Below are 24,025 nucleotides of genomic sequence, written 5' to 3'. Positions count from 1 at the left end.
TCGGCGTGCTTCCAATTACGTGCCAAGAAATTGGAGACTGGAGGGGAGCGGGTAGGCACAGAGATTTGTAGGGCAAAGGAAATGAAAAAATGGTCGGACCAGGTACAGGGATACACCAAAGGAGGGGAAATGTCCAAATTGGCGGTCCAGACCTGATCCAGGATATGGCCCTTAAAGTGAGTTGGAACAGAGATATGTTGCGAGAGATTGAGCGCAGATAGAAAACCGGAAAATTCAAGTGACAGGGAGGATTCAAAAGGGTCGGATGGCCAGTAATTAAAGTCGCCGATAATCAAGATCCTAGCAGAATTAATGGTCAGTTGCGAAATGAAATCACTGAACAAGGATGGGAAGGAGGGCATGTTAACAGGGGGACGGTACACTAAGACACAAATGAAGGAGTGTTTGGGAGAGGAGAATTTCAACATAAGAATATCGGAGTTCAAAAGAGGGGTGGTAGTTAAAGAAGTGAGTTGTAGATTGGAGCGAATGATGGCAGCAACTCCCCCACCCGGTCTACCAGAGGTCCTGTTGGAATGGAGGATATAGTAGCCCGAGGGTATAGCGGCCAAGATGTCAGGATAAGAGTCCGCATGTAGCCAGGTTTCAACGAGGAGCAAGATGTCAATAGTACCGGGCTCAAGCAGTTGAAAGACCTCAAGCTGGTGTTTGGGGGGAGAGCGTGTGTTCAGGTATACTACTGTCCGTATAGATATTAACAGTCATGTTTTTACTGATTTCACAAGCTCGTGTCAAGGCCATTAATTTAGCCGCTTGGGTCGATGCCTGTGAAATTTGTGCTGTCTAAACTACTGTAACAAGAGTGGTGAGGGCATACGCAGCAGATGTAGTTCCATCCGATCTTTTAAGACATGAACCATCTATGTATAGTGTTCCCTCAGCGTCTGTTAGGGAGGTGTATTGTAGGTCCACACAACCCTTTGTCTCTTCTTCAGTCCGTAATATGCAGTCATGAGGATCAGAATTTTTCCCTTGTGTCTCAGTAGGGAGTAGTGTAGCTGGGTTTACAATAATACATCTCCTAATGTATGGTCTTTTGGTTTTTTGGAAGCCAATAATCTGCTCCATCCATCTCAATCGGGCTTCCGACCAAATTTTAGTACGGAAACAGCTTTGATAGAGGTGACTGAGATCATCAGGGAGACTCTGGATGCCGGCGGCAGGGCCATGCTGGTCATGTTAGATCTCTCGGCGGCTTTCGACACCGTCCCCCACAAGGCGCTTTTAACTAGGCTTTATGACATCGGCCTGAGGGGGACGGTGCTGAGGTGGTTTACTTCTTTCCTGGAAGGCCGCCGCCAGACGGTCTGGGTCTCCCAGAGCTCCGCCGAGATGCCGCCATTGGGAGTTGGGGTTCCACAGGGCTCTGTGTTGAGCCCCACATTATTTAACATCTTTATGTCCCCTCTGGCGGCCTTGGTAGAGGCGTATGGGGCCCAGATCGTCTCCTATGCCGACGACACGCAACTCCTCTTCACATGCGGGAAAGATCAAGAGTTTGTGGGAGAGAGAATCCGGGACTGCCTTGCGCTGGTTTTCGACTGGTTCCAGCGGAACGGTCTGAGGGCCAACTCAGGAAAGTCTGAGATTTTATTTTTTGGTTGCGTTGCCGATCCTGAGTGGCAGCATTGGTGGCCGTCCGACATGAGTCCTCCTGCACAGTCCTCAGTGGTGGCCAAAAACTTGGGCGTCAAGCTAGACAATCAGCTGTCGCTCCGAACTCACATCCTTGGCCTGGCCGGCACCTGCTACGGATTACTGAAAATGCTCCGCAAATTTTTGCCTTTGTTATCGGAGGAGCACAGGAGGATTACAGTGCAGGCTCTGGTCGGTTCGAGGCTAGATTATGCCAATGCTCTTTTTCTCGGCCTTCCTGATTATCTGGTCCAGCGCCTTCAGGTGGTGCAGAACTCTGCTGCCCGGGCGATCTTTGGTCTAGGGAGACGAGCTCGAGCGTCTGGGTTGCTCCAGTCGCTTCATTGGCTCCCCATTAGGAAGAGGATCCAGTTTAAATCCTTGACCCTGATGCACAAAGCTCTGCATGGTTCAGGAGCGGGATATCTGCAGCGGAGACTGACTTTTTATCGTCCAGCTCGTTCCCTCCGCTCGGAAGCTCTGTGCAGAGCGGTGGTTCCTCGGGTGAGGAAGGCCCGCGCGGGAGGGCGGTCTTTTGGCTACAGAGCCCCCCAGCTTTGGAATCTGCTTCCATTTTCTCTTCGGAGTACTGCTAATCTGCTCCAGTTTAGGAGGGGCCTGAAGACCTGGCTTTTTAACTCCTAGTCTGTTTTTATTGCCCATTGTTTCTGTTCCGTTCTGTTGTTTGTTTTTAGCTGTGTTGTGTTATTTCAATATGAGTTGAGAGTGGAAAGCGTCGGGACACTCCCTGTGAGTAGCTGTACGCTATACAAAAGCTCAATAACATAACATAACATAACATAACATAACATAATGTCAATGTGACTGGAAAAGAGAGTGAGGCCATAACCTGTAAGTCGTGCACTGGTAAGGTGTTGTGTCTTGGTGTTGTTGAGTAAGGTACCTACTACATGTTGCGCGTAAACATCCAGGGAGGGCTCGGGCTACTGTGTCAAGTGTAGCCGAGAAATAAGCACAAGGGGGATGTTTGTCTCCAATAATCTTAGTTAAAACTGCGCAAGCGCAGCCATGTGTCTCATGGACAAAAAGGAAAAATTGTTTGCCATAATCTGGGGTGCCTAGCACTGGAGCTGTACATAAGGCATCTTTGAGTGTCTGAAAGGCAGCCACATGCTCAGTTGTCCATGGAAAACCTCTTTCTGGCATAGCTTTAGTAGTGAGAGCTAAAAGAGGTTTGACAATGGCCGAGAAGTTAGGGATCCATTGTCTGCAATAGGAAGTGAGTCCAATAAAGGCACGTACTTGTTTCTGTGTCAAAGGGGGAGGCATGTATGTAATAAGGGACACTCGGTCAGCGGTAAGTTGTCTTCCCTCCTTCGAGAGGAGGTGGCAGAGGTAGGACACTTTCTCTCGACAAAATTGCAATTGTTCAAGGAAACCTTATGATTGTGGAGGCAAGGTGGTGAAGTAGACATACTATTGCTTGTTCACAAAGTGGAGCAGACGTGGTTGCAATTAAGAGGTCATCTACATATTGCAACAGAGTGGCTCCTGCTGGGAGCATCAGGGAGTCCAACTGATTCTTGAGAGCTTGAGTATGGGGCTTTCAGTAAAACGTTGGGGGGTGCGGCAGAACTGGAAATTCCGCCCTCCAAGGGAGAAACCAAAGAGATGTCTACTGTCCGGATGTATGGAAATGCTGAAAAACGCATTCTTTAGGTCAATAACAGAAAAATGAGTGGTGGTCGCTGGGACCATGGTCAAGAGGGGTGTGATATCAAGGACAATGGGATACTGTGAGACCGTAATTTTGTTGAGAGCCCTTAGATCGATGACAAACCAATAAATTTTGGGGGCCGCGGGAGAGGGATCAATACATTTTTTAAGAACTGGAATAATTGGGCTGTTACACTCATTACCACGTGTCTTCTCAACTACTCCCGTCTTCATGAGATCTGATATTATAGATAATGAGGCAGCCTCACCTTCCTTGGGAAGTCGATAATGGCGAAGCCTGGGCAGTTGGGCACCTTGCTGGATACGAACAGTATGCGGAGCAATTTCGAGAAGTCCTAAATCAATGTCAGAAGTGGCCCAAAGTGATGAGGGTAAGGCCTGCAGAACGGGAGGGAGGGGTCCAGAGAGGAACGTAGTGGCGGAGGAATCTGGTGATATGGTAAGGGCCACGCCATCAGGACTACAAGAAATGGTAGCATGTAAAGCCTTTAACAAATCCATACCTAGTACATTTTCACTACATCCAGTCATGAGAATCAAAGGAGCTTCCATATGAGCTGGACCGAGATCCAGCGGGAGAGGCGTAGAGACGGGGTTGGTGACAGGGACCCCAGAAAAAACCATGGTTACATTGAGAGAGCCAGAAAGGGGTGCCTCTGGTATCAAGGTGTGTGCAACAGAGGATCTAGTAGCCCCGGTGTCTAGGAGAAACTTCTTTTTATCCCCCTGCAACAGACATCCAGACATAAGGACCTAGCTGATCCACAGAAATCGGCACTCTTACATTACCCCTTTCCTGGCTTTCCTATGGCTGGTAGAAACCTGTCTCATCGGTCTCATCATAATCATCGTTAAAGTATGTCCTAGTGGCCTCATACCCGTTGTCAAATCTGTTAACTGTGCCCTGGGGCGGACCATTACGGAGTCGAACATTAGGATCTGGTGCACGCCTCTGCCTAGGATGTCCCATACTTCCTTCCCTTTGAGTTCGGGCATAGTTTTTCCTGACTGAATATTCTGGGCTAATACCGGGCATTCACTAACCCAGTGGCCATAAGCCTAACAGTAGGCACACTGGTCTTTATCAACGGGACCTGCCAAACTGATGGACTTCTGTAAAGGAGACTGAAGGGGGCGCTGAGGCAGCTTCTAGAACTCTAGCATTTTGTCCCCAGGGTGGATAAGCTTGCTCTAACAAAACTTTTGTTTTAAGGTCCTTGGGGCATATTATCAAGGGGGTTTATCTCCGCTTTTTTGGCTTGAAAAGCCAAGAAAGCAGAGATAAAATTATCTCCCTATTACCTAGCTGTCGCTAACACCAGTTAGCGACAGCTAGTAGGAGATAGCGACCATCTTGGGCCCCGCTTTGCATGTCAGTGATATTTATCACTAATGACATGCAAAGTGGGCGTGCCAAGATGTTAGCGACGTGCCAAGATGTTAGCGACTGGAAACAGTCGCTAACATCGCTATCTCCTATTACCAACTTTTAGAGATATTCGCGCTAAGCGCGAATATCTCCAAAAGCTAACACCTGCCCCTGAGCAGTTCTTAGCCATGTTATCCAATGGTAGGTGGATAACATGGCTAAGAGCATTAGCTCGGTAATGCATGAATATTGCTGACTTTTCAGCGATATTCATGCATTATTGCCGATTTTTTTCGCATTTGCGATAAAACTTGGTAATACCAAGGTTTATCTGCTATAAAAATCGCCGCAGCTCAGCGATAATTTTTTATCTCTAACCAAGCAATAGCGATAATTATCGCTATTGCTTGGTAATATGCCCCTTCGTTCTTCCTAAACTCTTTGTCTTTATCTTCATTCTCTCTATTCTCATGATATTGGGCCATGGCAAGGATGCCTGCCATAGTCTGAGCTGACCACGTACTCTCAACCTTCTTGAGGGGGGATAAGAGATCCGGTAATAAATTAGATACAAATTTATCAATAAACACTGAGCCCGAGCCAGGGGCTCTAGCGTCCAATCCACTTTGACTTTTTTACTCAGTTTCGAAGCGGGTGAAAAAATCAGCAACAGACTCATCCTTACGTTGTTTACATGCATTTATCTTATCTCAATAAACAGCTATTTCAGGCAAAAGGGTCTTCATGAGTTGCAACAGATGGCCTGGGAGAGCCAGAATAGCCGGATCAGGGTAACAAGACAAAATATCGAATTCAAAATATAGAATTACCAAAATATCGAAGTCAAAATATAGAATGGACAAAATATCGAATGGACAGAATATAGTGGCGAAAAATATCAAATTGAAGGTAAGTAATATAATATCGATTTTTTTTAAATATAGGAAGTCAAAATATCGAAGTATATAATATAGGTATTAAACTATATTGAATTTTTAATAATATCGAATTTTTTAAAGTGTTTTGTATGTTAGTATATAAGTGAAAAGTGTATATTATTTTTGTAATTTATTTTAAGTAATGAATTTTATGTTAATCCATTTTTGCGTGATTTAATTCTGTAGCGGGTTGTCGGTTTATAGGGGAATAGGATGGGAAGTCATTTAATTATATTAAATTAAATATTCATTTTTAGAAAGTACTAATTATTTTTAATTTAATTTTGCGTTTTAGTTTTGTAGCGGGTTGTGTTTTTTTAGGGGAATAGGGTGGGAAGTAATTTAATTGTAATTAATTACATATTTTTATTTATTTATTGGTATTCATTTTGAATTAATTGTTTATTAATTTTTAATTGGTAATTAATTTTTATTAATTGATTAATTGATAATTATGTTCATGTTATTAATTTATTTTCTGTAGCGGGTTGTGGGTTCATAGGGGAATAGGGTGGGAAATAATTTAATTATAATTAAGTAAATCATTTTTATTTATTTAACCGGTATTGATTTTTTATTTATTGTTAATTGGTAATTGTTAATTAATTTTTATTAATTGGTAATTAATTTTTATTAATGTATTAATTGATAATTACGATAATTGTATCAATTTATTTTCTGTAGCGGATTGTGGGTTTATAGGGGAATAGGGTGGGAAGTAATTTAATTGTAATTAATCACAGATTAAAAATACTTTTTGTGTATTGATAATAAATGTACTGTTAATTAATTATTAATTGGTATTAATTTGTATTATTAATTAGTTTTAGTTATTGAAAATTAATTAGTTGTTAATTAATTATGAATACATAATTAATGTTAAGAATTGGTAATAATGTTTATTATTAATTACTTTTTGTTATTGAAAAGTAATTAGTTGTTAATTAATTATGAATAGGTAATTAATTTTAATAACTAATATTTATTTGTATTTATAATTGATTAATTATTACATAATAATAAATTGGCAATTAATTTTAATTAATGTTTTATTGGTATTGATATTTAATTTATTAATATATTAAATCATTACTTTCCCTACTGTTAAATTCACTAGAGTGGGAATAGTAATTTTTACCCTCCCGCTATCCAATGCTTTCCCTACTGTTGCACTCTCTGGAGTGGGAATAGTAATTTTTACCCTCCCGCTATCCAACGCTTTCCCTACTGTTGCACTCACTGGAGTGGGAACAGTAATTTTTACCCTCCCGCTATCCAACGCTTTCCCTACTGTTGCCCTCACTGGAGAGGGAATAGTAATTTTTACCCTCCCGCTATCCAACGCTTTCCCTACAGTTTCACTCTATGGAGTAGGAATAGTAATTTTTACCCCTACACTATCTAACGCTTTCCCTACTGTTGCACTCTCTGGAGTGGGAATAGTAATTTTTACCCTCCCGCTATCCAAAGTTTTCCCGACTGTTGCACTCTCTGGAGTGGGAATAGTAATTTTTACCCTCCTGCTATCCAACGCTTTCCCTACAGTTGCACTTACTGGAGTGGGAATAGTAATTTTTACCCTTCCACTATCCAACGCTTTCCCTACTGTTGCACTCACTGGAGAGGGAATAGTAATTTTTACCCCTACGCTATCCAACTCTTTCCCTACTGTTGCACTCACTGGAGTGGGAATAGTAATGTTTACCCATACGCTATCCAACGTTTTCCCTACTGTTGCACTCACTGGAGTGGTAATAGTAAATGTTACCCTCCCGTTACCCTACAGTAAAAATATTGTATATTTTTTATTAATATTATGTTAATATATATATATATATATATATATATATATATATTCCGAAACGCGTCATACCATCAGAGAAATAAAAGCTGCTTGAAATTGCTCCGTTGTCCCTCTCATCTTTCCAGCACGGTGAAGGTGGTTTGAATTGTATCTAGCGTGTGTGCCTTTGACACGCAGAGGGACCCTTCCGCAAAGAGTTCTCGGCAACAACGGCATGAGTGGCAACACTGTTCGAATTTGCTCCCGAGGGGAAAGTACACCGAGAGCCGCCACTAACCTGCGAGGGAGAAAGGAAACTGCTGGGAGAGTCAGTCCACTATAATATGGAGAGACGTGGACACTGAGCCGTCGTCTCCGGTGTCTCCCGTTGTAGGACGAATGTGGCTGGAAGCAAGGGCAAGTAAGGCAGCAGAGCCGCGCTATAATCCACTAGACCTTGTCTTCATAGAGTGGTGATTAAGAACTGTGAGCATGGACTTACATAGACATTGAACATCGCCCGTCCTATACGCAACAAACACACTGTATTGTGGGACATGCAGTTTTGAAAGTGCAAACGGAAGGGGCGGTGTTTTCTATGCGGAGGTCAAGTGGGTCAATGATTTATAAGGAGAAGCTGTGCTTACCTGTAAAGATGCATAATCACTTTGGCTCCTGAACACTGGTATTTGAGAAAGGAATTCGCATTTACAAAACCTTATTTTACTCACACAAAACCATTGAAATTCCATATATAGTTAGTTGCACTAACTATATATCGCGCACCCGCAATCCACTGCTGATGATGTCACATATTACATCATTCATGACATGGTCAGTGACATCACTGATGACATCACTGATGACATCTCAAATGACATCACTGATGACATCACTGATGACATCTCATTTGACATTACTGATCACATCACTGATGATATCATTCATGTGATAATACGATGAACCTCTTCAGACTCTAATATAACCTTAGATACAATCAGTGTAAACAGACACTCACAGACTGTCACTCATCCATGGAGTTACTCACACACCTAGTCAGTCATGCAAAGAATCAATCACACCTCCATTTCCTCAACTATACAGTTATACAAACTTTACTTATTCAAACATATACTAACACATATTTACTCTCTTATACAATCCCTGATACAAGTTCACAATGATCCATACAGCCACTCACACATTCACTGGCTCTTATGCACAGTTATTTATATATGTCAACTCTCACATGTACTGTGTTTTACATATGTACTTACTTTGACATGTAGCACTGAGATATCCATTCACTCACCAATACACTCATGCACACAGTCAACCGCCCATACAGCTGTTTCCACATGCACTTTTGAAACCATACATCTAGTGAATCAACTGCTCACACATCTATGCACAGAGTCATACACCTCCCAGCCACCCACACACACTCAGTCTCCCATACAAATACTTGGGAAACCAATCAATAACCCATATAGTTACTCATATAGCTACTTATCAACACATGCAACAGTTTACAGAACAACAGACATAATGATGCACAAATTAAGACAGTTTAGTCACTAACCCATGCACTCAGTGAGACACATTTAATCACTCACTCATACAGTCAGTCATGCACCTACTAAATCCTTCATCCAGACACTTATACATCCACTCATTCTTCAATATGAAAGACATATTTTAACTTTACAGAAACATACAGTCACTGGATGTTGTCATCAGTGATGTCATCAGTGATGTCATTTGAGATGTCATCAGTGATGTAATCAGTGATGTCACTGACCATGTCATGAATGATGTAATATGTGACATCATCAGCAGTGGATTGCGGGTGCGCGATATATAGTTAGTGCAACTAACTATATATGGAATTTCAATGGTTTTGTGTGAGTAAAATAAGGTTTTGTAAATGCGAATTCCTAACTATATATGGTCTATAACCTATGGTTTTTTCAGTGAATTTTCAAGGTTTTGTAAATGCTAATTCCTAACTATATATGGTCTATAACCTATGGTTTTTTCAGTGAATTTTCAAGGTTTTGTAAATGCTAATTCCTAACTATATATGGTCTATAGCCTATGGTTTTTTCAGTGAATATATATATATATACATACATATATAAACATATATCATCTGTATATCTATATAAATACAAACATAAATGCATGCATACATATACTTATATGCATACAGATGCATGTTATTTACATGAAAGTTGAAAAACACTAATAAAAGCAAAGCTAAAAAGCCACCTCATTACAAACAGAATGGCTTTAACTTAAACGAGGGCGAGATCTATTGCATTTTCAATGCTTGTTTACTTTGGTTCCATCAAGAAGGCATTCAGATGTGTCACACATTTGCCATAAATTCTGAATGTTAGCACTCTAGTTGCACATTAGATCACTGTAGTAAAGCTACTGCTCACCAGGGACGTCTGCTGCTGGTATTCAAAGTGCATGTTTCAGTCTGCATGTCAGAATTTTTTTAATGAAATAGAAGAGGATTTGAGAAGTCACTCAAAATGATCCCTAATTTTTCTTTCTGAAGCACTAATCATACTTTCTATGGCAAAATTAACCCCCTCATGTTGTTCCTTTTTAAATTGAGTGTTTTTAGACTTACCACTTCATTCCAATCAAGATGGCTTCTGGTGTGCCATACTTTTGTCATAAGTAAGACTGTTAGCGCTCTAGTTGTTCTTTAGAACACTCTGGGACATTCTGTCATTGGGCTATACTTGGGGTACATCTGGGTGATATTTGGGCTACATTTAGGCTCTTTTGTCTCTGGTGGCCATCTTGGGAGACTGTATGTCAGAATTGTTTAATGAAATCGAAGGGGGTTTGAGAAGTCACTCAAAATGTGCCCTAATTTTTCTTTCTGCAGCACTAATCATAATTCATATGGCAAAATATACCCCCTCATTTTGTTCCTTTTTAAATTAAATGTTTTAAGAGTTACCACTTTATTCCAATCAAGATGGCTTCAGGTGTGCCATACCTTTGTAATAAGTAGGACTGTTAGCGCTCTAGTTGTTCTTTAGAACACTCTGGGACATTCTGTCATTGGGCTATACTTGGGCTACATCTGGGTGATATTTGGGCTACATTTGGGCTCTTTTGTCTCTGGTGGCCATTTTGGAAGACTGCATGTCAGAATTTTTTAATGAAATAGAAGAGGATTTGAAAAGTCACTCAAAATGTGCCCTAATTTTTCTTTCTGCAGCACTAATAATACCTTCTATTGCATAATATACCCCCTCATTTTGTTCCTTTTTAAATTAAATGTTTTAAGAGTTACCACTTTATTCCCATCACGATGGCTCCAGGTGTGCTATACCTTTGTAATAAGTAGGACTGTTAGCGCTCTAGTTGTTCTTTAGAACACTCTGGGACATTCTGTCATTGGGCTATACTTGGGCTACATCTGGGTGATATTTGGGCTACATTTGGGCTCTTTTGTCTCTGGTGGCCATTTTGGGAGACTGCATGTCAGAATGTTTTAATGAAATAGAAAAGGATTTGAGAAGTCACTCAAAATGTGCCCTAATTTTTCATTCTGCAGCACTAATCATACTTTCTATGGCAAAATATACCCCCTCATGTTGTTTCTTTTTAAATTAAATGTTTTAAGAGTTACCACTTTATTCCAATCAAGATGGCTTCAGGTGTGCCATACCTTTGTAATAAGTAGGACTGTTAGCGCTCTAGTTGTTCTTTAGAACACTCTGGGACATTCTGTCATTGGGCTATACTTGGGCTACATCTGGGTGATATTTGGGCTACATTTGGGCTCTTTTGTCTCTGGTGGCCATTTTGGGAGACTGCATGTCAGAATGTTTTAATGAAATAGAAAAGGATTTGAGAAGTCACTCAAAATGTGCCCTAATTTTTCATTCTGCAGCACTAATCATACTTTCTATGGCAAAATATACCCCCTCATGTTGTTTCTTTTTAAATTAAATGTTTTAAGAGTTACCACTTTATTCCAATCAAGATGGCTTCAGGTGTGCCATACCTTTGTAATAAGTAGGACTGTTAGCGCTCTAGTTGTTCTTTAGAACACTCTAGGTGGCTGCAGTAGAAAACAAAGGAATCAACTGACAGTCTCTGTCCTTGTTGGATGTACATGTTTTACTAAGAATGTCAGACTTCATTTTCACATGACTGAGAAAGATAATGTGAATTTACAGAAAATATGCTTTCAGTTTAGCTTATAGATCCCCTTCCAAACCACTGTGGGAAAATCATGAGATATTAGTTTTCTTTCAAACAATATTCATGATATCACAGCAGAAGGTTTTTTCACATGGTAAAATCACCTTAGAACCCACCACAATTCCTAAAACGAGTATGGTACCATCAACAAATGATTTATAATGTAACTAAAGTCCTAAAACCCTCTATTAACTACAATGCTTTTTAATGAGGTGCTATCATGTATATTGGTCTCAGGATGGCTGCCAACACTTCTTGGATGAAGTGCTGACAGCCAATCAGATCAGATGTGTGGTTAGGCTCCGCCCAGATATATATCTTTTTTTGAACCTAAATTACTCAAAATCCACTGGAGCACATATATTGAGACCTAGCAAAGGCGCATCAGGCTAACAGTCCCTACAATTTTGCCAAGTTTCGTGCAAATCCATTCAGCCGTTCGAGCTAAAAGTGAGGCCAACCGCCCTATGGAAATTAACATGGGAAAAACGAGTTTTGGGACCCCCCTTTTTTCTCGGCCCCCCCTTGATGAAACCCCCCCAAATTGTCAGGGGCTGCTCAGAAACAAAATGTTCCATTTTCCTGAAAATTTCAGCCCATTCCGTCCACAAACGCCAAAGTTATTAGACATAGAATTTTCAAAAATCCCATAGAGAAAAAATCCTAACTATATATACCTACTGGCGACCGCCAGTAGGTAATATACATATATATACATATATATATATATATACATATATATATATATATATATACATATATATACATATACATATATATATATATACATATATATATATACATATATATACATATATATATACATACATATATACATATATATACATACATATATATACATACATATATATACATACATATACATACATATATATACATACATATATACATATATATACATACATATATATATATATATATATATATATATATATATATATATATATATATATATATATATATATATATATATATATATATATATATATATATATTTTTTTTTGCAGTTCAAAGATGCCCAAAAGCATGAGAGGTCACACAACAGCGCTCCTGCCCTCAGGCTTTCAGTTTGCAGCTTGCATGGCTGTCCCTTTTTTCATTTAGAAAGAGCCGACGCGTTTCAAGGCTTGCTGCCTCTTCTTCTAGGGCTGTTCAAGAAAGTGACATCAAATGCTCACATGACATCATTTCCTGCTTTATTGGTACATGGATTACCTGCCACGTGCGTAGTCTCAGGCAGTAACATCATTGCATCCTGGGATAAGTAGTCCCTCATGTGAGTATCTCGTTTCTTTCCTATCGTAGGATTGGTGCACTTTCTTCTTTTAAAACTGTAGATTGTCCTTGGTAGGATGCAGGATTGCTCACAAGCATAGTTTGCAAGGGGCGCTGTGCTGAAACAATGTAGATTCGTGCTACTTACAGCCCCAAACAGGTAGAAGGTGGTGCTCCTCTCCACGGCACGGCTGCCGTGAAATAATTTTGCAGTTCAAAGGTGCCCAAAAGCATGAGAGGTCACACGACAGCGCTCCTGCCCTCAGGCTTTAAGTTTGCAGCTTGCATGGCAGTCCCGATTTTTTCATTTAGAAAGAGCCGACGCGTTTCAAGGCTTGCTGCCTCTTCTTCTAGGGCTGTTCAAGAAAGTGAATGCTTTGGGGCATTTTGGACTGATATATATATATATATATATATGTATTAAAAACTTAAATTAATTTTAAGACATTTAAAAAAATTGATATTTTGACTAACTATATATATATATATTTTTTAAATATATTTTTATTAGCAAAACATAAAAAGGGGGGCAGTAATACATACAGATGAAATAATATGCATTGTATGGATCATGAGAGCAGAGCAGGCTTATCCGTTATACAAGTTATTTATACAGAATACATGAATGGACACATCAGTAGTCATAATCTCTACACGTCTGTAGATTATCAGTCTGAGGCACTATCATCGTCTGTAATATTCGGCGGCTCACAGATATTACCACAAAACTTATTCCAAGCCCCCCAAATTTTCTCCCATTTCTTGGGGCACCCCCGGTGCAGGAATACGGACTTCTCTACCGCCATCATTTCGTCTATGTCCTTGCACCACTTATGGAGGGTAGGCAGTGTCTCTGAGCCCCACAGTAAGGCGATGTTACGTTTTGCCACCATCATGCCCAACATTACCCAATCCTGCTGACGGTGATTTAAGTCGTTTGGTTCCCACACATTCAATAAACAACGACGGGGTTCGGGCACTAGGGAAACATCTATAGTCTGGGAAATTGTACGCATGACCGCCGTCCAGTATGCTGCTATGTGTTTGTAGTCCCATATGGTATGATAGAATGTCCCCTCAGCCCCACAGTGTCTTAACCGCATCGCTGCGGAGCAGATTTCCGCGGTGCGCGGACCGCAAACGGAAACATATGCGTTCATGACGAGCTCAGCTCGTCATGAGCGTACGAGAGGTGTACCTCATGACGAGCTGAGCTCGTCATGAGCGTCGAAGGGGTTAAGCAATATTTATGTGAGGTAGATCCTATCTTGAATAACGTTGTTCTAGTGTAATATGTCCAATGTAATATTTTGAGTTGGACCAGTTGTAACCTTGAGGGAATGGCTGTTTCCTGGGGGGACGAGAGGGCCTCTTGCCACTCAGACTCATCAAAGTCGCCCTTGTCTCCGGCCCAGTTCCGACTTTGTCGGATGTCATATCAGGAAGGTTATTTATCAATTTCCAGTAGGTCAATGAAGTGGCTCTATCTGGCATGTGTTCCGTCAGAAGCCTATCTTCTAGAGGGGAGGATTCCTGTAACTCGGTATCAGCCGGTATGACTGACTGAAGTGCATGTCTGATTTGGAGGTATCTGAATCTCTCGTTCTGAGTCATTTTGTACTGTGTTTGGAGGTGGGAGAAGTCTACCATCTTACCCCTCTTCCAAAGTTCACCTACCACTGAAATGTCCATGTTATCCCAGTTGCGGAACCCCGCGCTGTTGTGGAGGGAACCCAACCTGTAGGAGTCCCATAGCGGTGTCATTTGTGTGATTGTCCCAGAGCAGTTAAGACGTCTATTCACCTTATACCAAAGTTGTACCGAATGTCGCGTGGGCCCAAGTAGGCCCGGGGGCATACGGCGGCTATAGAGGTTACCCAACAACCCTCTGCTCTCCAAGCACTGTCTATCAGCTAGGTATGCCGGTTCGGTTTGTGGGGCATGCAACCAATAATTAATCTGCTTAAAATGGGCCGCCCAGTAGTATAATTCCACATTGGGAAGCGCTATTCCCCTATCATACCAGCTCTTTGTTAATTTAGCTTGTGCAATACGTGGCGGCCTTCCGTCCCACAATAGATTGGAAACAGTAGAGGCAATAGCCCTAAAATAAGAGTCAGGAAGCAGAAAAGGTGTATTCTCGAGGACATATAGAAAACGCGGGAGCGCCATCATTTTGTATAGTGCCGCCTTGCCCAGAAGTGTAAGAGGGAGAGTCCGCCATACCTTAACGTCACGCTTAAAGCGCTCTAGCTGGGGACTAAGATTTAAAGCCCAAAAATTGTTGGGTCTGATGTAATATAGATACCCAGGTATTTAAACGCCGTTGTGGTAGTGCGCAGGGGGCAACTCGCGGGTAGAATGGGAGGAGGGCCGGTCAGGACATGGAGAACGGACTTGGACCAATTGATTCTGTAACCAGACACTCTTCCAAACTTCTCACACACGTTCAGTAATTCTAGGATGGATTTCTTGGGGAAGGTGAGGTATAGCAAGATATATTCCGCATATAGGGATATTTTTTTTTTTTGTATGTTCTTATATAGCGCTCGAATCACCCGGAAGCATCTCGGCGCTTGCCTTGGGAACCCGTCCTGGCTTTTCCCTGTGAGATAGCCCCTAACGGGCATCCCCAAGGTGAAAGCCAGGCATCCCGCCGCGGGGGGCCGTTGTGGAGATTAAGCAAGCTTAATGCCCAGAGTTGCAGAGTGTGAACCAATGATTAGGTCAGGCACCGAAGCGAGAATTATCGAGTCCGTGGACATTTGTGCTCAAGACCCTGCCGCGTCGGTAATTGAAACCTGGTCCCAGGTCTGACCTCTGCTTCAGGGTCTGCCTGCTCTAACCAGTGAGCCACACTTCTCCACCGTTGGTCTTCCCACGTGTTGGTCCAGGAAAGGCCCTTGATGGAGGGTTCCCATCTGATCCAAATTGCAAGTGGCTCCAGAATCAGCGGGAAGAGCAGCGGGGTACAACGGGCATCCCTGCCGCGTACCCCTGCCAAGTGGAAAGTCACAGGAGACATGTCCATTGGCCGCAACATGCGCCAAGGGCTTATTGTAAAGGAGGCGAACCCAGGCACAGAATTTCGGACCGAAAGCCCATGTGGCGAAGCATGGGAAACAAGTAAGGCCATTCCACAGTATCAAACGCCATAGTGCCGTCCAAGGAGAGAATGACCGCAGGTTCCCGGATCTACGACTGACGTGCCAGGATTGTGTAGAGCCTGCGCAAATTAAGTGCCGTGCTTCGGTGTGGCATAAAGCCAGACTGGTCCGGGTGCACTAGAGAGGAGAGGTGAGGAGTCAGCCGTAGTGCTAGAAGTTTGGCCAGGATCTTTGGTCCTGCGTTTATCAGGGAGATGGGGCGATAGGACGCACAGTCCATCACTGGTCTGCCAGGTTTTTGGATCGCGACGATTGTGGCGAGTCGCTGGTCTCTTGGCAGTTCTCCTGTTTCGAGACTGTCAAGAAACATCTCGAGCAAGAAGGGAGCAGAGGTCTGTGCTGTCTTTTTATACAGTTCCACTGGGAATCCGTTAGGCCCCAGCGCCTTCCCAGACGCGATTGAGTAGGTTGCAGCCTGTAACTCCTCTGTGGTGATGTCTTCCTCTAACAGGAGCACTGCCCCAGGGGAAAGTCGAGGGATAGATAGATCTGTAATATAATCATATGCCTCCTCAGACGTGAAGGACGCCCGGGGGGCATATAATTGCTCATAATGATCGGCCAGTATGTCCACTATACCATCCGGCTCAGAGGTCACTGACCCAGTGGGGGAGAGCAGCTGCGCTATGACCCTGTTCGCCCTTTCCTTCCTATCCAGCCAAGCCAGCATCTTTCCCGCTTTATCTCCCAGTTCGTATACCCTATGCCTAGTTGCTCGGAGGCGAGCTATCACATTCTCCCTTTGATATGCCACACACGCCGCCTGTTTAAGTTGGACCTCAAGGGTGACTGCAAGAGACGGGTGCGTCGCCTGCTCTGTCATTGCGGCGGCTAATTCCCCCTCAAGATTGTCTAACTCCGCCCTCTGTGCCTGCTTGTGACCTGTAATTGAGGCTATTGCTTGCCCACGCAGGACTACCTTATAGGCCTCCCAGAGCGTGCTAGGGGAGTCCACTGTGCCCGCATTCTCTTGAAAGAATAGTTTGGTAGTGGCTGAGAGGTGCTTCATAATGGGGCGCACATGTAGAAACCCTGCATAAATCGGGAACATACACTTTCTGGAAGCTTGATGATGTGTGTACTTGAGCAGCAACGGGGAGTGGTCTGAAATACCCCTTGGGTGAATAAGTACCTCTTCTATCCCCGGCAGGCCGTCTGGTGAGGTCAGGAAATAGTCAATGTGGGTGTGGCAGTTTTGACCCCGGAGTAAAAAGTGTACTGCCGCTCGTCAGGGTGTTTGTATCGCCAACGATCTGTAAGTCCCAAAGCCTCTGTGAAACCGAGGAGACGTCGTCCACCCTGTGTCCCTGATCTAGTGGGAAATCTGTCCATCGTATTATCCATTATATCATTAAAGTCGCCCCCTATGAGCAGTGTTGCAGCTGGTAGTGCAAATAGGAATGTTGTGAGGGCAGAGTGGGCTTGTGCATGTAGGGCCGGAGGGATATAGACAGAGACCAAATTAAATAAACGCCCTTCCCATTGACATGTCAGTGTTGCGAAGCGGCCCTGGTCGTCAGTTCGCTTCTGTTGTATTATCAGCGGGAAAATCTTTCTGATAAGTGTCCCCGTACCTCGGGAACCCGAGGAAAACTCAGCATGTGCCACCATTTGGTATCCCCATCTATCCATGGCTCTGACAGCTGAACCCATTAAGTGCGTTTCTTGTAGGAGCGCCACTGCGGGGCCACAGCGCTTTAAATGCTGGAGCACCAAACCCCTCTTCACTTTGTCTCCTAACCCTCGGACATTCCCTGACATTACCATTAAGGCTGATTGGGGAGACTTAGACTCCTGTGAAACATGTTCCGTCATCAGTCGTTTTAAAGTGTGTCAAGTATGTAAAGCCACATATGCTACACATAGATCCATTGTGAAAGGAGAGTATTGCCCCAAAAACATTGCATTTAACCAAAAACAAAACATGTGTTCCCTTACCCAAACTCCCAACCCCCTCTCTGCCTCCCTGCCTAGCAAGCCTAGAACTGCCCGCTACCTCAACTCAGCAGAGTGCTTCGACCCACCCAAAATTGCAATACTTGCGTATCGGGGGTAATGAGTTCCGAAAGGCTCCAGCCCTTCTAAGACTCCAAGGCCTGCCTCAGTCCATAACCCTAGAACGGCACAGTCCGTGAAAGGTCATATTGCCACCCAATGTGGCCTGGAACGCCGGTGCATCTGCACAGTCTATTCTTCCTCCAATGGCGTCACCTGGCGCGACCCATGGCTTCTGGGACCTTGTTTCTCCGAATCTTCTTCCTCTTCTCTGCGGCGACCGGAGCCATTTCCTGGCCCAGCACGGCCCACTGGACGCCACCCCTCGATCCAGTCCATAGCCACCTCTGGCGTATCAAAGAACCAGGTACGGTCTCCAGCCACCACTCTAAGCTTTGCAGGGAAGAGCATTGAATACGGTAGTTCCTTTTCATGAAGAAGTTTTTTGACGTCAAAGAAGCTTCGCCTACGCCTTGAAACAGCTGCAGTATAATCAGGGAAGAAGTTAACAGTAGAGTTGAAAATGCGTATTGGAGGTGAAATTCGTGCCGCTTGTAAAATTGCGTCTCTATCTCTAAAGTTGAAGAGTCTGGCCGGTACCGGTCGAGGCGGTGCCCCCGGCTTTGGTCTTCCTCCCGGTACCCTGTGGGCACGCTCCACTGAGAAGAAATGAGAGAGTCCCTTAGGTTGTAGTTTAGATTTAATCAGCTCCTCCACATATAAGTCCATCGCCTGGGCGCCTTCCGTCTTGCGCGTCCTTCTTGATCATCGATCTTGTCAGCGAGCAGTTTGTTCTCTTTTTCAAGGTGAGCAACCGCAACCTGGAGCTCTGAAGTATCCACTACCTACGATTTAGCCACCACCTCTACCTCTTTCACCCTATCCGCCATTTTATGGAGGTCCGCAGATAACAGGGATACATCGGTGGATATTGTGCCAACAATAGTCTGGACATTTGCAAGAGCTCGCATGACGTCCTCGAGCGTGATTTTTGAGGTTCCCTCTGTATCTGGCGTCTTATGTTGTGTGTAGCGCCCTTCCGGCGCGGTGAGGGAGTTCTTACCATAGCAGCCTCAACCACCACTGGTGGGGGTGGAGCGTTAGGAACATTTTGAGGAAGAGCGGGCTACATAGGAGCCGGAGCATAGGCAGGAGGTGGACCTTCAAGAATAGCATTCAACAACGAGTCCCCCTCTTCTCCTTCAACCTCAAGGTCCCTGGGAGAACGAGTGGGGTAACATTTTGTCGCCTTAGCCCTATGATGCCTATCTGCCATTTCAACCTCTTCCTGAACCTTATTTTTTAAATGCGCTTTCGCATGATCATTCATAGACATCCTCTCTTTCTTTTTATTCAACGCTTGCTTTTTTCTAATTTTTTGATCTATTTCCTTCCTCCACAACGCGGTGGCGTCAAACATGGGTTGACAAGAATGTTTGAGGAGCAGCTGCTCCTCCAGGCTCGAGAGGGCCTGGAGATCAAAGGAGCCAAACTGGGGCTACTGTAATTCAACATTGCTTCGTTTGGTATATTTTAACCATAAGGAAGAAAACATGATAGCAGATGGCCCATATTTAACATACATCTCATAACTTGGAGTTCCATCTGGAGGAAGCGGGCAGGCTGCCTCCAGAAGGGAGTCCTTTGTACATACGCAACAACATAACTTTTGGAACTTACTACTAACTGGCATATTTTTACTTCAGGCAGACACCAATGGGAGAAAAACACTCACCTCACTGGCTTGGCTTTTGCAAAAGTCAATACAGACAGAAAACAGAGCACAAGTGGTGGATGATCAGTCCACCCTTACCTGAAAATGTTGTTCTCTTCTGCAGATGTAGGCACAAGTCCAGATCCAGACAGAGACCGCACTAAAGGGGGCACCAGCGGGACGCAGTCAGGTGGCCCAGACCGTATGGGGAAGACCGTGTGCAAGACTTCTGGTCTACCGGACTCAAAATGGTCCCTCGGGTAGGGTACCTCCTTCGGACTTCCACCACGTGCCCCCTCAACGACCACCGGGCCAGACCTACGTCTCTGTTGTGTCCCTGTTCAGGCGCCATTTATAGAACCAAGAAAAGCCCACCTCAAGGAGGAGTAGGGGCTTGGCGGTGCGGGAATCACCCGAGTCTACTCTTACCCTCCTTATATAATAGAGTGGACCCGGAAACCTTCGTCTGCAGAGAGAACCGCCTTTATTACAATAGCCCGGGCTATGGAACAGAGTCCCAAGATAGTCAGAGACAAAACTCAGGAGGCTGCTGCTTTACTCCACAGCGAACAAGCCTTATATATATTTTTTTCCACTCTTTTGGCATTCAGTCCATTGTTTAATCAGGGCGGTGTTTGTAGTTGCTGACCTGATCAAGGCGGTGTTTGTAGTTGATGACCTAATCAAGACTCTGCATTCAGACCATTGTTCAATCAGCTTGATCAAGGCTTGGTCAGTCAGACCATTGTCTAATCAGCTTGATCAAGGCTCGATCAGTCAGACCATTGTCCAGATGACCTGATCACGGCGTCAAGGATGTTTACCAAGCAGGGAGCAGAAGATAAAAAACAAGCTTGTTTACACAGGGCATAGGTGTATTATGGCTCTCTGTTTATGAATTGGTTAACTGCAAAGAACAGGGGGCTTGGGTATGTGATCGTTTTTTTAGCATCAGCAGAAACGGAGGCTGTAGGCAGGGTTTTGTCACGAGATGGCAAGAAATGGAGGATTGTAAGGAAATTAATAGGACCTAGTAAAAACTTATTTTCCTCATATGGATGGGCACACAGATGGAAGGACAGAATGAATAGTGCAAGACTGAGTGATGGATGAAATAATTAATAGATGACATTTTGAGTGACACCCAACTGCTACTTGAATGTTACACTAGTAATTTGTTTTAGGTGTAAGGTTTTAGAGAGAGCCTCATAGTGCCAGGAGCTGTGCTTGAGATGTAAATTGTGTTTGTAGCAATAGGCAAGGCGTCAAAAATAAACAATATATTAGTGTATGGACAGTGCATTCTTAAAGAAAGCTGCAGGGGAAAGCACCTTTGTGACTTCCGTCAGCTTGCGCAACTCCCTGCGAAACCCCCATAAGGAAAGTCGGATTCCATATTTTAAGTTCCAGTTGCTGAAACACCCACAATGCGTTCCCTATAGTGGGTTAATCACAGCAATCCTCCCGTTTAGTTCACCTATGCATGCCGCTTTTCATCTCACAATGGCACTTACATATGAGATGCTAGTAACAAAGTCTATCTGAGCAGATCTTCCTGACCACTTCTCTCACCAAAAATGCCCGCTCAGGACCATGAGTTGTAAACAAAATATCATACTGGACAACCCAGTGCAGAAACCATATAAATAGATTATTATCATATGAAATACCACAAAAGACCTGCACAGTTGCTCAAAGCGGCACGCATACCGAAAAATAGTGAAGTGCACGATTGTCTCAACCTAATATAAAACGTATTATGCTTTACACTTAAGTGGTTGTCTATTTACTTACTTTTAGGCTATTGCGCAACATCCTCTGATGTGTCCGTAAAACTTACCTTTTGTCCCGAAGTTTTTGTCCTAAATTTTGACCTTCTGTCCTGAATTTTTGTCCTGAATTTTTGTCCTGAATTTTGACCATCTGTCCTGAATTTTTACACTTACCGTCCTGAATTTGCACCCATGCCAGTTGGTCTCCCTAAATAATGCACCACATTGCATTCTATGCGGATGATATGCTGCTCTTGCTAAACGATAAACATTCAAATCCAGGAAAGCCAATACAGTTTCTTGACAAATTTGGGAATCTCTCAGACCGGTGAATAAACTGGCAGAAAAATAGCCTGTTCTTGGTTCCACCTTCTAAGACGCGGCCCCTAATCAGCAGAGAGTGATATGGGAACCCACATCCTTCATATACCTGGGAGTCCGTATATACAGAACCGTAGCTGACATTGTAGAAGGTAACATAGGAGTGCCTATAGTTTCATTGCGAGCAGTAATTACCTTTTGGAAATGTAACCAATTTCAGTAGCTGGACAAGTGTTAAAAAATTATGATTTAAATTTGATTTAAAATTATTTCTAGAGCGCACGTATACCAGCGGTTTCTTGGCGCTAACTCTAACTGGATCCAAAGCTAATAGGCAGAGAGGGGTGGAGGAAAATTAATCAAAAGACTTTTTGAACAGGTAAGTCTTAAGGTGCCTACGGAATTGAGGGTACTGTGTGATGGTACGAAGTTCAAGGGGAAGGGAGTTCCAAAGGGTCGGGGCAAGGGTGGCGAATTTAGATCCTCCCCACTTCTTTCTCCGGAAACGGGGAACAGTGAGGAGGGATTGAGAGGACGAGCGTAGTTCCCGAGTAGGTATGTATGGAGTAATCTCGGAAGAGATAAAGGCCGGAGCCAAGCCAAGTCGGGCCAGAAAGGTCATGGTTGCAAGCTTGAATTGGACCCTGGCACCCACAGGGAGCCAATGTAAAGATTTCAAGAGGGGGGTAGAATGGTGGAATTTAGGGAGCTTAAAGACCAGGCGGGCCGCCTGGTTCTGAATCTGTTGTAGGCGCCGCAAACTGTAGGCGGGGATGCCGGCATATAAAGCATTGCCGTAGTCCAGGCGGGACACCACCATGGCCAGGATTATAAGCTTAAGAGCAGAAAAAGTGAAGAAGCGAGACACTCTGCGAATAGTTCGCAGGGAAAGAAAGGAGGAAGATACCACAGAGCTAACCTGGGAGTGAAGGGTGAGTTGCGAATTTATTTTTATACCTAGGGTTTTAACAGAGGAGGAGGGAGCAGGGGAAGTGCCAAGAGAGGGAGGCCAGAAGAGAGAGGACCAGGGGCTGGATGAACCACCCGTCAACACCAACTCGGTCTTGTCAGGGTTGAGTTTAAGGTGGTTGTGGTTCATCCAGTCCCTGATATGGAGCATGACAAATTGAAAGTTTAGCACAGAAGAGGGAGAAGAAGATAGGTTGAAAACAAGCTGCAGGTCATCCGCATAGTTAAATACGGCGACCTCCATCTGTTGAAGGGAAAAGATAAGAGGGGCGAGATAAAGATTGAACAAGAGGGGGGAGAGGGAGGAGCCCTGGGGAACCCCGCACTGCACTCCCCGGACGTCCGCCGTGATATCACCCAAACGGACCGCCTGGGTGCGGTCACTCAGGAAGGAGGACAACCAGACCAGGGCGGTCCCCCCGATCCCCGCCGCCTTGACACGGGACAACTAGATGGTATGGTCAACCGTGTCAAAGGCGGCTGAGAGATCGAGGAGCACAAGGGCCTGATGCTGATTGGTGTCCATACCCTCCCTGAGGTTGTCCAGGACCGAGATGACAACGGACTCCGTGGAGTGAGCGGAGCGGAAACCGGCCTGGCGGGGGGCAAGGGCTCCATGCATCTCCACAAAGGAGCTCAGAGCGCGGGTGACGTGACGCTCGAGCACCTTAGCCAGAAATGGCAAGAGGGAGATGGGGCGGAAATTGGCAGGAACAGAAGGATCAGCCCCAGGTTTTTTTTAAATGGGCACAATTACCGCTGATTTCAAAGAATTGGGAACTACGCCTTGGGCAAGGGAGCTATTAAGAAGGTGGAGGGGGGGATCCGGGCAGGCAGCGAAGATGTGGCGGAGGATATGGGCCGGGCAAGGGTCAAGAGGGGAACCAGACTTGACCAAGGGCACTAGGGCGATCAGACTTTCTCTAGTGATGGGTGGGAGGGTGGTGAGTTCGCCCTTAGGAGGGGGACATTGAGGGTCCACAAAGAAAAGGGTGGGGGGGGGGAATGTTGGCCTTGATGGTGGTAATTTTGTTAATAAAATAGTTGTTCAGGGAAAGGCAGAGTTCTTCAGACGGGGCAGGCTTGAGGGTAGTTCTATCTGAGAACG

Source organism: Lissotriton vulgaris, chromosome 3_1 (assembly GCF_964263255.1).
Source record: "Lissotriton vulgaris chromosome 3_1, aLisVul1.2, whole genome shotgun sequence".
Lineage (NCBI taxonomy): Eukaryota > Metazoa > Chordata > Amphibia > Caudata > Salamandridae > Lissotriton > Lissotriton vulgaris.
Note: the sequence above shows the minus strand (reverse complement) of the source record.